Here is a 13,179-nt window from a genome sequence, read left to right as displayed (position 1 = left end):
GCGCCCCGGGGGCCGCTGTGGCCCAGGGGCGCCCAGTGGTGGCGGGTCAGCTCGCCCCCATCCCCTGGCCTTCTGCCCTCCCCCTGGCACGGCTCGCTTCAGCGGGGACCTACCCCTACACCCCGCACGGTGGTGCCCAGCTGAGCGGGGAGCCTGGAGTACCGCGTCCCCAGGGGTCTCGCCACCGTTTCCCGTCCCACCGTGCCCGCCGGGCGCGGGAGAACGGGGCAGCGCCCTCCTAAAGCCATCCAGGGACCAGGACGGGTTTGAATGCGGGTGCGAGGGTCAGCATTTTCCCTGGAACAAACAGCCACGGAGGAAAGCATCCATCCCTGCACATTACTTGTGCATGCTGAAGTGAAGAAGTCCCCTTACTACAGGAGGGACATCAAGGTGCCGGAGCACAAGTCTTATGAGGAGCAGCTGAGGGAGCTGAGGTTGTTTAGTCTGGAGAAAAGGAGATTGAGGGGAGACCTTACTGCTCTCCACAACTACCTGAAAGGAAGATGTAGCAAGGTGGGGGTCGGTCTCTTCTCCTTGGTAGCTAGTGATAGGACAAGGGGAAATGGCCTCAGGTTGCACCAGGGGAACTTTAGGTTGGATATTAAAAGGAATGTCTTTACTGAAAGGGTTGCCAAGCACTGAACAGGCTACCCAAGGAGGTGGTTGAGTCACCATCCCTGGAGGTGTTTACAAGATGAGTAGATGTTATGCGTAGGTACCTGGTCTAGTGGCAGATTTAGGGCTGGATCAAAGGTTGGACTCAATGATCTTAAAGGTCTTTTCCAGCCAAAACCATTCTGATTGTATCACTCTATGAATGTGTATACCTGTTTCTGTTGGGGGTGAGTGACAGCAGTACGGGCAGTGGCACCCATCGAGGGTGTCCCCTACATCTGATTTCAACCTGCACTCCTCTGACATTGCTTTTTCAGGATTTTTATTTGTAACAAACTGGATTCCATGCAGGAAAAAAAGATCTTCATCTACATAGGGCAGTTGCCAGGATGATTGAACTGGGGAATTACTGCATTATTTTGTAACTGTGATAATGTGGCCTTTGCACCTATGCTCTAAACTATACCCACTGTCTTCATGCTGCTTTTCACTCTATTCTGCGCAGACTCTCTGCTCACTCGCATGCTTGATGTATGTTTTCTTGTGAGTCAGATGCTTGGAAATTACTGGGGCTGGCTGGATGAAGCTCCCCAAAAAGTGGGCAAGTGAGGAAACAGCATGAATGCACAGGAGTTCGGAAGTGGTAATGAGGACCTTTCACTGGCCTCCCATCCCAGTTAATCCTGCAGCTACATATAGCATATATAGATGCTATATTGGCCTGTAACAGTGCAAATTCTGAAAAGTGATTTTTTTCAGTGTCAATCTCAGAATGTCATTTGATTTCTGATCTGTAAAAAGATACTAAAAATGCATTTGAGAAATAGGAAAATGCCAGGTAGGAGATAAGTGGCACAGAAGTATTAAGAAGACATGAACATTGCTAATTCCAGATGTACCTCAGAGCCATTACAGAGCAACAAGAACAGCACAACAAATGCCGAGCATGCAAGGGGAGTCATAAAGTGAATTTCTAGATACACATTGTCCTAGTAGGGCTCTTGACTTTACAAGAAAGGGCTGCTTTCACCCAGGCTCCAGGTAGATGTCTATGTCCTCTCAGACAACCACAACATCAGAAGGCATAACTCTGATGAATAAAAGCAATTTATACTTTGCTGGGTTCCCTTTAACCTTTGTAAGACCACGTTTCCTTTGATCAGGGCTACATATCTCTCCATGATAGTGGAAGAATAGATGTTCCTGAGTCGTGTCTTGTGACAGGAGGAGATCAGACTCAATCACATCATAGATATAGTTCAGAAGGGACCACAGAACAACTACTCCAGTGGCATCACAAATAACAGGCCTTAAACACCTATCTCAGCATCCTTGGGCAGACTTACAACCATAATAAAAAAGCAAAACCCACCAACAGCAGAATGCACAAGCCACAAGATGGGATCAGAAGGGATCAAGCAGTGGCCTAGGCCTGAAGTTACTGTATTTAGAAGCATTCTATCCCATGGTCTCTTTGCCTTGTGATGGATCCCTAAATGCAGACATAGAGCTTCTTTTGGGCATGAGCTAGTGAGATCCCCTACACTCATGTTCCCAAGCATATGGAAAGAAAGGTGAGACCAAATTCCAAGACAGAAAAAATGATCTGTAGAGGTTATCTCAAAATTATTGGGTGAATATTTTAAAAAATCTTTGTCATCACAGACATTGAACAACAAATAATGTCGTTATTTTTCACCTCATAGTACTCACCAGAGGCATCGAGGTCCTCAAAGACATTGCTGTTAACAACTACACAGCATATGAAGATCTTGGATGAGAAGACTGAAACAAGGAATGTCCTGTATCTCCAGGAAAGTCTCTGAAATGCAAGAGAAAGTGGTTTAGGATTGGCAGAGAAATGGAGGAGAGGCAAAGAGGTCAAAGGGACTAAGAGGGAAAGTCCATGACCACGGCAACTGCTAAAACCAAATTATTGAAGCAGGCCATGAGATCAGTGTTGTAAAGAATTCTTTTTGAAAGCTATGGCATGACATCCACCTCCTCTCCCTTTGGGATCCAGCGTATTTGTATCAAGGATAAAGTCCATTAGTCTCAGCTTTCAAGGCTCTGCAGAGCTCACCTTCCTGAGCAGTGGTTTACCACAAGACCTTCCCACAGCACATCCTTCTATCTTGGCAACAAAAACAACAGGGTTTCTCTGAACCCTCCTTCCCGAATGTTATGGAACCACATGACTCCAACATCTAGGAATCCTCACTGGTCACAAAAAGAAGTTGATCAGAGTCATTATAAGGTTTTGCAGAAACCCCAAACTTCAAAGTTTAGCAGCTGAGTATTTCATTTCTTTTAGTTAAAATCCCTGCAGCCTGCACTGTTTACAAACTATTTATGCATTTCCACTTTCAGGAAGACAAAGAGTTTTCAAATTTTTAGGGTGTTTTAGTTTAGGTCATAGCTCTTATATTGTGAAATCCCATTCTTCACTGTTTTTAATACTACAAAGAATCCACAAATCATGTGTAATAGATTCCATATGCACACAGAGAACACCTCTGGAAGGCCAAAGCACTAAATTGCTCATGAGTGGAAAGCACAAATTCTGCAAACATACAAAATTTATGGAGGCCACAAAAAACCCCAGATAATACACATTTTCCTCACCAGCATCCATGGAGAAAGACTCAGAATTCTTTTAAAACCCAACCACTGTTCTGTAAACAAATAATGAAATCAAACTAAGAGTGTTTTACAAATACTGACCTTTCCCCTCACTAAACCAACATCCACTATCAAGTAATTTTAATGCAAAAGTGTAGAGGACATGCAAAACCAGCACCACACTGGAAAAAAGCCAGCCAAAATACACACCAGCTTACACAGTTCAGCAAGTCATGTCAATGCAAATGCTCCTGTGCATCACTAGCCATGATAAAAAAAGAGAGGCCAGAATCAGTGATTTCCCTCAAAGCAGGTGCCCAGGGCAATTCTGACGGCACACCTGCAGCGATGGCCATTTGATGAATGGATCAAAACATACCAAAAATCTCAGTGTGCCTGTTGTATGAGGGCTGTCTCGCTTCTCAACACTGCTTGTTACCACAGGTCTGCAGCACAGTTGCCTCCTCCCAAATTATACTTGTTCCAAATGCACCAGAATAGAATAAAGCTTCCTCCTGAAGCAATTATTCTGACTGCTCATCTTCCTCTTAGAACTCCTCATCCACATCTGCATCTGTAGTTTCCTCTTGCAGCTGTAGCTATGAGTGCAAAACTGCAGCTGGAATATTTCAGTAGCACTAAAACTGACTTGAAAGCTGCCAGCTCTCTCTGACATTCACTTCTGCCTCACCGTGCTCTTCCCAACTCAGGTATTCACTTATTCTCCATCACAGTGCTTACCTGTGAGCTCACTACCAGAAGAGATTAATGCAGTTTACCACTTGCAAAGAAAATGTGGGTTTAGATTAATGTCTGCAGACAGATTCACACTCTCGAAAGCTTCTGTCTCCCCAGTACAAGACAAGACACTGACATACAAGTCGAATGAAGGGCCACCAAGGTGGTTAGTGGCTGGAGAACATGGAGAGCGTGAGAGAGCTGGGTTAGTTCAGCCTGCAGAAGACAAAACTAAGGAAGGATCTCATTTTGTGCCTACAAATACCTAATGGGTTGCAGAGAGGATGGTGCCACTCTCAGAGATGCCCAGCAAAAGGACAAGAAGCAATGGACACAAGTCACAGAAAGGGAATTTCTGACTGAATACAAGGAAAAAGTCTTCCAAGATGAGTTATCGAACAAAGCTCAGGGGAACCTGATTGAACTTTGGAATCAGCCCTGTTACAGGCAAGCAGTTGGACTATATGACCTCCAAAGATCCCTTCCCCTAATTGCTTTATGAATCTGTAGTATTTTTCCTACAGAATAAAGAAAATAAGGAAATAAAGAGGTAGTGGTGATGTTAACCACAGTTCTGAAATTCACTGCCTGACCCTAAATCACTTCGGTTCTGTTTGCAATGCATAATGCACCAGTGGCTAATGCATCTACTGGGCACTGCACACCAGCATGTGTCAAAACTAGCTAGCATCTCAGATGCAATAGAAATATGAAACTGCAGCATCCATCCCAGCTAATTAGCACCCGTGCAGATTGCTGCACTGGTATTGCTCCACTGCCTACCATTTTGAAGCCAGCTTGCTGAACTGAAGATATGCTCTCAATTGCTTTGTGCCTCGGCATTTCATGATCATTCTGCCTTGTCTCTTTAGACAGCAAACAATTCAGGGGCAGAGGTTTTCTTTTATTATAAAGAAATGTAACACCTTGAGGCCAAGAGCCTAAACTCAGGGTCATGCAGTGTGATCTCACAAGTAAAATTTCCAATAATAACAATATCATAAGCAGACAGATCAAGAGGATTAAATTTTCTCTTCCATCCAATCTTTCCTAACAAAAAATGGATTAAAATAATGTAAGTAAGTCTATATTTAAAACTGAACAAAACAGAACAGGAATGATATCTGTAAACAGTAAAGTAATTATGTCAGCTCTGTCATTTCCTTGCCGTGGAAGTTACAGAAGGAAGTCGGTGACTTTGAGAAACTTTCTATTTACAATGCAACACATTTGCTGCTTGCTCTAGTAAAACTCTTCTCTATAGTTTTGGTATTTATTCTGCTTGCTGAAGAAATGTCACTGGCAAGACATATTGGAAGCAGTTCAAACAACATGAGAAAACCAAACAAACCGCAAATATTAGCTACAAGCTTCTGATTAGTCTTTCGATGATTTTGGAAAATGTAACTGTGGAAAAGAAATTAACTGGCATTCTCAATCCTCCAGATAAATGAATCAAGGGAGCTGGGTAATAGATTCAGAAAATTAAGGCCGTATTTGTTTTCCTTTATTCTGCATGTGCAATTATAACACTATTTAATGAGTTTCTAAAACCTCTCGGCCAAAGTGATCTGAAGTTACAGCTGAAAGACCAGCAGGCAGAGAGGCAGGCTGCACACACACCAGGAGAGCTATGAGTATGACAGCTCAGAAAGGTGGTAAAAAGTTGGAATTTTTTTTGCTTCACTCTAGGTAACTGCTAACAGGTCAACAACCACCACTAAAAATCTCGGGCTTTTTACATTAATCTCTAGTCCAAACTCAAACACTAATCCTTCTGGTACTCAGCTGCTCACCAGGGTTTATGCAGCATTTGGCCTTTAGCTCTCCTACAGAAAGGCAAGGCTGAGTCAGCCATTCCAGGTTTGGCACCTATGGAGTCAAGGTGGCTGAATGCAGGAGAACAGGTATTTAACTTAAACTGACCTTCAAGTGGAAAAATTTCTAATCCTTCCTACTAGTGAAGTAGGACAGTATTTTTAGGTTTTTTTCCTTCTAAATTAAGGCCTTATCTGAGACAAAACAGAAGGCCAAAACAGAACCGTTGCAGCCTTTGAGTAAAAATATAGACACCACAGGACCTTCAGTACAATTCTACCTAACACTTAAACTAGCTTGAGGGTTATGGATTAAAGTCATCATCCACTATAGCTCTGTTTCAGACTACACAGAAAGTTGTAGGTGATTAAAAAGCAGGTGGATAGCAGCACAATGTCACCACTGTTTCATTTTGATTATCAGGTTTGTGTTAGAACACATTCACCAATTTGTCTATATCATAGCGAAAGAGGTAAGGAGATCCCATGAAGTTTAACTAGCAAGGACATTTCTAGGGAAGACCAAGTCAAAGGTGATTTGTTAAAAGAGTTTCCAAATACAGCTGGGAGACAGCTTTCTTCAGTTATTTCTGCAATTGCCCATAATCCTCATTAAAGTAGAACAGATCTACCCATGACAGAAACAGCAGAACTATTCATGTAACCTGGCCATCAGAAGTCATTTCATCATACACACCCCACCATCAAGCAAAATTAGATTCAGAGAGAGACCCCACAATCCTTCTCAACCAATATGCTCAACCACGGTTTAACTGCTTCAATAGGTACAGGAGTCCATGTGATTATGAAGCAACCGATTTTGATACGGATTATAAAATCTGCCTTCTAGTGCACTTTCCAAAATAGATGTTGCTAAGAGTTTGACTCTGTCTACACTGTCAACCAGCCAGTTTCAACAGAGGGTTATGTCAGGCTCATACAGTCCTGACTTGCATTACAATAATAAATTATTTTCCCAGTGCAGAGTTTAAGTGACCTTTACAAATTATCAAGCTGAGATAAATATGTATCTGCTAAAAATATTATTACCTTTTGGTCTTTTGCAAGTCACTTTCAAATGAGAGTGATCAATTTGTCACTGAGCCATGCAAGTGTTCCTAAGTTATCATCTGATATGTTTGATGCAAATGGTAAAAATATCACTTCAAAAGTATACATTTACCTCATCGTGTAAAAAACAAGGTACTAATAAGAGACGTCTTCAAAAACAAATACATTTAATGGCTGTGGAAGGAAAAAGACTGGCATAATTTGGAAGCTTGTCTTACAGATGGAAAGACCGATTAGATCATTCATTCCCTCTCTTTGCCAAGACAGGAATGTTTCCTAAAGAACATTTCATACTCTTCTGCCTAGTCTAATTTTAATAATGTAAGTACTGAAGTTTCTATCACTTTCCTTAAGATCCTCTTCCACGCAAACAGCTCAAACTCAGGAAATATTCCTTTTTATGAATACCATCGAAAACTTCTTGATAGCTTTATAAAGCAAGCACAAGAGACTGGCATGGACTGATGGAAGTATTAAGTCACAGAATAGTAGCTTGAGACAGAGAGAGCATTCAGCGGTGGGAGGGATGTGGGATGTAGGGATTATGTAGCTCTAGAAAGGGCTATCAGTGGGCTGATCATTGAGAAATGTGCTAGCTGTGACAGACATGCGTGTAATGACTGCGCAACCATTCCTTGGCATTCATCTGTCCATAACCATGTCCTGTCTGAGTACTTCAGCTAGATTCATAAAGCAAGATTCATTTATCTATTTTAGGTACTTTAGGATAGAATGAATCATGCCCTAAAAGTGTCTATTTCTCACCGCTGACTTTTAAGCAAATCAGTAAGCAGGGTCAGACTTAGACAACTATAATCTGTATGTCTAGAGACACATTATAGAGCTTGGGTACTACTTTAATGTAGGCAGTCATATAAATATAAGTATACATCAATGCAGACATGTTAATCTGTGAGATGAATCCCACTCCTACAATTAAATGTGAAATGAACCTCATTCTTTGTGACCGAGTTTGCATAACCACCCTTTATGTGCTTTCCTTCCTAATTCCTCACCTATTTGCTTTAGCATTGTGAAAGACAGAAAAACATCAAGACCAACAGTCTTGCTGGGAGCAAGAATGAAGTGGTCTTCTGAAAAGGCTTGGATCTTTTTTCCCCACCCCAATGTACCACAAGAGTCTCACTCTAAAGCACAAAAGGGAAGGCTTGGGATATTAACAAATGCTCTGCCAACTCTACTCCCCCAGACGTGCTGCGCCGCTATGTTAGAACTGCATGATATTTGCCTTTCTGTTACAGAAGAAAAGGACAGAAGAACCACAAACGTGAAGAGGACTGCTGACAGCACTCCTGCAAGACTGATGGACAGCTCAGGTTGGAACGATACGATGGACCATCTCTGGTGGCTTCCCTGAGATCCATGGGGATTTCAGAGAACTGGAGGTATCGTGACAGAAGACTGGCTGCAGTCAGTCATGTACTCACATTTGGAAAGCTGTTGTCTAGCAGTTTATGCCTGAGTGTGGAAGTGAGCTCACAGAATTTGTGAACTTCTACAAGAAGCTGAAAAACTTTCCTCTGTACTCTAGCCGTGTCTCTTCCATCTTATGTGTCCCCATATGTGATGCCACTACTCAGCGATGACAGATCAAGCTGGCCTCTTACAGGCCCAGGCAGTCACTCCAGAAGGGCATGGCACTGCAAGTATAAAAGAAATGGTTTTAGAAAGAAGCTATGACTTTCCTGCCTGAAGTCTCCTTAGTCTGAATACAGCTTGCATAGAAAAGATCAGAGCCCTACCTTTACATAATAATTTGCATAAGTGTTTTTTTAATTAGCCAAACTTCTTAACAGTTTTCTTAAATATATATATGTAAAAAATAGAGTCTTCCATTACATCTTTCCCACTTTATGTGACATACATGCAAAAAACGTGCTAGCTAGTGGGTTAAATCCCATTCTGAGAGCAGTAATAGCACAGAGACATATCACTGTCAAAAGAATGCTGATTTACATAGTGTGATCAGTAGATCTGCTCTGACAGATTACGTATTTTGTATCTTTATTAACTGTGCATCATTTTTACATTCTGTTCCAGTTAGCTTGTGACAGATAACTATTTTTTAAAATCAGATCTCAAGGCAAGGAAATGTCAATGTGGAAAAATAAATACATTACTCAAGCTTCTTGAAAGTATTGAACTAAATGACACATTGACTTAAATTGGTGAAATCATGGTGAGTAGCTTTAAATAGAAATATTTCTGAAGCAAAAATACCACAAAGCATTAGACATTTTATATAGTTGAGTTAAATTAGCATTAGTAAAATTATTACTCTTATGTTTTTATTACATATTGAGCTGGATCTGTCTTCCTCTGAACTCACCAGGAATATTAACACCAATTTAATTAACTTGAAGCAAGATTTAGCCTGGAAAGAGTTATTTTACCATGAATAAAGGAGAAAATGAAGTCTGAATCTTAGCTTTTCCACCAAGGCACTGAACTCAGATCCATGGAGATATTTAGATACTGATCTCCCACTGGACAAGAAAAGCCGGGTAAATATATTTAAGAGCCTGGAACTCATTAGCTCTGATCCATATTGAACTCAAAATTTATTCACGATTTCCCGAGACAGATGAATAGTAAGCATAGCAATGTGAGAAAGCAGCAATATAAAATCAGTATTATAAAAATGGGTGGCTCAACCTTTGTTGCAGAGGTTGAGCTACTCATTTTTATAATACTGATTTTATGAGGGCTGGATTAATTTTCCAACATTCATTATGAATCATGGGAGCTCACAGCTACTAACTAACGGCTATGTGCAGCTTGGTGGGTGGTGGTCAGTTTTGGACCTTGTACACTAGTTCTAACAACCATCTCCTCCAAAGCAACAGAGACCGGGTGGCTGGAGTCCCTCTGCAGGACAGAGACAGCCAAGGTGCCACCAGCTGAAATACCTTGCTTAAACCACAGGTGACATTCTGATCTGAGTAATAGCAAAGTTAATCAGAGGCACAGTGATGTTAATAGGATCAGAATCTAGCTCATTATCAGTGTAAAGACTGGTTGCTTGCTGGAGTGTCTCAGATTACTAACAGATTACTCTTCACATCGCTTTCCTGGGTCTCAAAGGAAAACTGTACTATTGCCAGGACAGTTTTCAGTTACTGGCCTTTATTTTGACTGTGTGCTCTGTAGATCTGTGCATGCCATGACAGAGAAATATTATTTAAATGTTTTACCACTTTGTGGAAAAAAATATGCTAGCTGAATGAGAGGAACTTTTTTCCAACCTCTCGCTATTTTTATCCTGTGTTTAAAAATGAGGTTGTGCCAAATGAAAGTTCATTGTCTCTTTCATTCACCTTGTGCCTGCCTCTGGAATTTGCTTTGATCCCAAATATAACTTGTTTAAATTCTGCAATCAGGGCATAACTTATGTTTTTTTCTCTTTGTATATTTTACAAGTCTTCCATTATTTACGTAGTTTTTTTAAGATACACTCCGAAAGGTAATCTTATCTCAAATTTGTTTCCTCATGTGTGATGTTTATGGAAGTACTAGATGATTCTGCTTGCATAGAAGTTTCTTGCCCACATTATTCTCTCACATGAAAAAAACACAAAATGAACTATGGGAGGAATTTTTCCTTGAGATCCTCAAGTGTTAGCCCAGCAGAGCCTGAGGTTCACACTCGATTGCTACAGGATAGGCTTCATGGTGTGTTCAAACTCTGCAGATTTCAAGGAAAACAATTTTTTTCTTAAAAAGGCCACAGCAAACTTTGTCAAAGATTCTGTGTCTCTCCATGAGTTTTTTTGCTCAGTGGGCCTCATCTTACATTCTCTGAAGCTGTATTACACACATTCCTTGCAGCCAGAGATGTCTGAACTTCCTTTGGTTTAAATGAATTGTGTAGCTCCTTATCTACTAAACACCTCTATAGATTTGCTTCAGACTTTCTAGATAAGTTCTACCATAAAGATGCTATATGATAGGATGCAGGAAGCAAATAGTCTTGGTGAAATGGAGGTGATAGGGCCTAGGGGAAAAAAAAGATCTGGACAAACACTGGACAAAGCAGAAATCAGGTGTGAATATATCATGTCTCACTAAGTCAACACCTCACTACCACGCCAGTGAAACTTTGTGGATGTTGTTGTTTTATATCTGAGTATCTTGGAGAATTAACAAGAAATAAACATGAGGCCATCAGATGAAGTCCTATTTCCTAATGCTTTCAGAACTAGATGAAAACCTCACCGTAGCTCTGCTACAAATATTTTTCAAGACCTCAGTGTTTTTGGTCATCCTTAATTCCAAAACTGAGGATGATTCCGTTACTGGCAAATCTCATAGATTTAGCCTTGTATTGCCCTCTGATAATGTCATGGACACTGCTGAAGAGCAGATGCATGCTATGAGAGATGAGGAAATGAAAAAAAAAAACCAAACAGCAAAGAAAGTCCAATATTCCACATGAGTAGTCCATGATCTCAAGATGTCTGCATAGCTGGCAGAACACACATCATCCTTAGTGAAACACCTTCTGAGCATTTCAGTAATACTAAGGCAGAGGTTTCTGCATCCAAAAGACATTTTAATTTGGTAGAATCCAGCTGCAACATCATTTTGTTACAGTATTTGAGGCGCCATTCAGAATGTAGATGAGATGGCTGTGCTAAAGAATGGCTTTATCAGTTTCAGTACAATAGATCCACAAGACAGCAAAGCAGCATTAAAGCAAAACAGAAATATCGTATACAGACTCTGCATACTCTGTGGAGCTGCTGGGACTGTATTTTAATGTAATCTGTTTACTATAACTACTATGGGTAAAAAAATACCACTAACATATAACACAATAATCCTGCTGCCATTCTGAGGAAGTGCAGAATAGACAGAGTTCCTAAGGCAACAGGTATGGCAGCGTGGCGTCTTATTTATGTCAGCAATAGGTAAGGTAAAATAATTTAAAAACATGGTTTCACTGCAAGCATAGAAAGGGACCAAAAATTTCAGAGTCTTGCATACAAATGGATGTTCTAATCTGCATATTTAACTTTTTAATTCTTACCTATTCTAGTCATCACTGCTGGCTTGTTCTTGATGAATATAAAAAAGTCTTGATTTTAAACATAATCTTCATGAAATAATCTACAAAACTTAAGTAGCTGTGAAAGATAATACGGTATGATTACTTTACAGAAATTTGGAGTTCTTTATTGATACTCACCATCCTCAGGAAATACACCTGGAAAAAGGATACTAAAAAAATTTCTTACAACAGCAGTCCAACTACCTTCAACAAGAGGTCTGTTCTTCCAAAGTAGTACTATAAAAATATATAAAGTATAGATCAGCCAAAGAGGCAGAATGTGTATAGTTAAATCTTTAACCATAGCGATTATATTGATAATTTGTAAACCTCCGCACAGGTCTAATTTAGTCACATTATTTTTATTTATGTAAACAGCAAGAGACACAAGTTACATCAAAGCAGAAAGGAGATGCTGGTGAAACAAGAAATACAAGAAGGGGCTGAGGATGGGATTCAGTTACCTGTAGATAAGCTTCTAATGCCATCTTAGACAGTCTAGGGACTATCTAGGGATCATCTCTGTTGCCAGCTGCTACTCCAGAATGGCACTGCTCTTCTGTAAATCCTGTGCCATATCTGCCAGCCCCGTGTGGCTGTCTCAGATATCCTAGGGCACTGAAAAAAGTAATAGTTGTTTGTATTTAAGTAATGATTCCCATCCTGACAATTTCTGTTCAGCTATATGTAAGCTCCGTCCAAGCCAACCCCAGGAAAAGATGCACTGAGAAGGAAATGGAGACACCCAAGGTAGTCCATCTGAACCAGCTCCAATTCTGAAACACAGCTGAAACGAACTGGTGTATCCTCACACAGCCCCACTGTGTTTCCTGAGTTTATTGGTTGGGCCTTTGTCAATTCAAGGATCTTTGCTTGATGTTATGTTACATATTGTAGAAACTGCAGATTTAGGGAAACAGGACAATGCTGTCTTCTTTGCATTTTGGCTATATGATGAAGAAATAGGTGGCTGGGAAGACCAAGAAATAAATCACTATATGTTTGTAGCTAGGAAGTCTGTCCCAGTGAAAGCTGTTTTTGCTTCTAGACTATTTCGCTTTCTTCAAAATCTCACCTTCCTTCATTCTCTTGTAATTACTAGCAGAACAGAGCATGATTTCTCTTTTCTACTTTTCTTTCATAGTCACTTAGGATCTTGTATCTTTGAAAGATGCTTTTCATCAAAGATTGCAATCTACCTTGTACAGTTCTCAGGTATGTTTATATCTTCCTTTATCCTTC

Source organism: Mesitornis unicolor, unplaced genomic scaffold, assembly GCF_000695765.1.
Source record: "Mesitornis unicolor isolate BGI_N332 unplaced genomic scaffold, ASM69576v1 scaffold7524, whole genome shotgun sequence".
Taxonomy (NCBI): Eukaryota; Metazoa; Chordata; class Aves; order Mesitornithiformes; family Mesitornithidae; genus Mesitornis; species Mesitornis unicolor.
The sequence above is the reverse complement of the archived record's forward strand: the minus strand, read 5'-3'. Positions refer to the sequence as shown.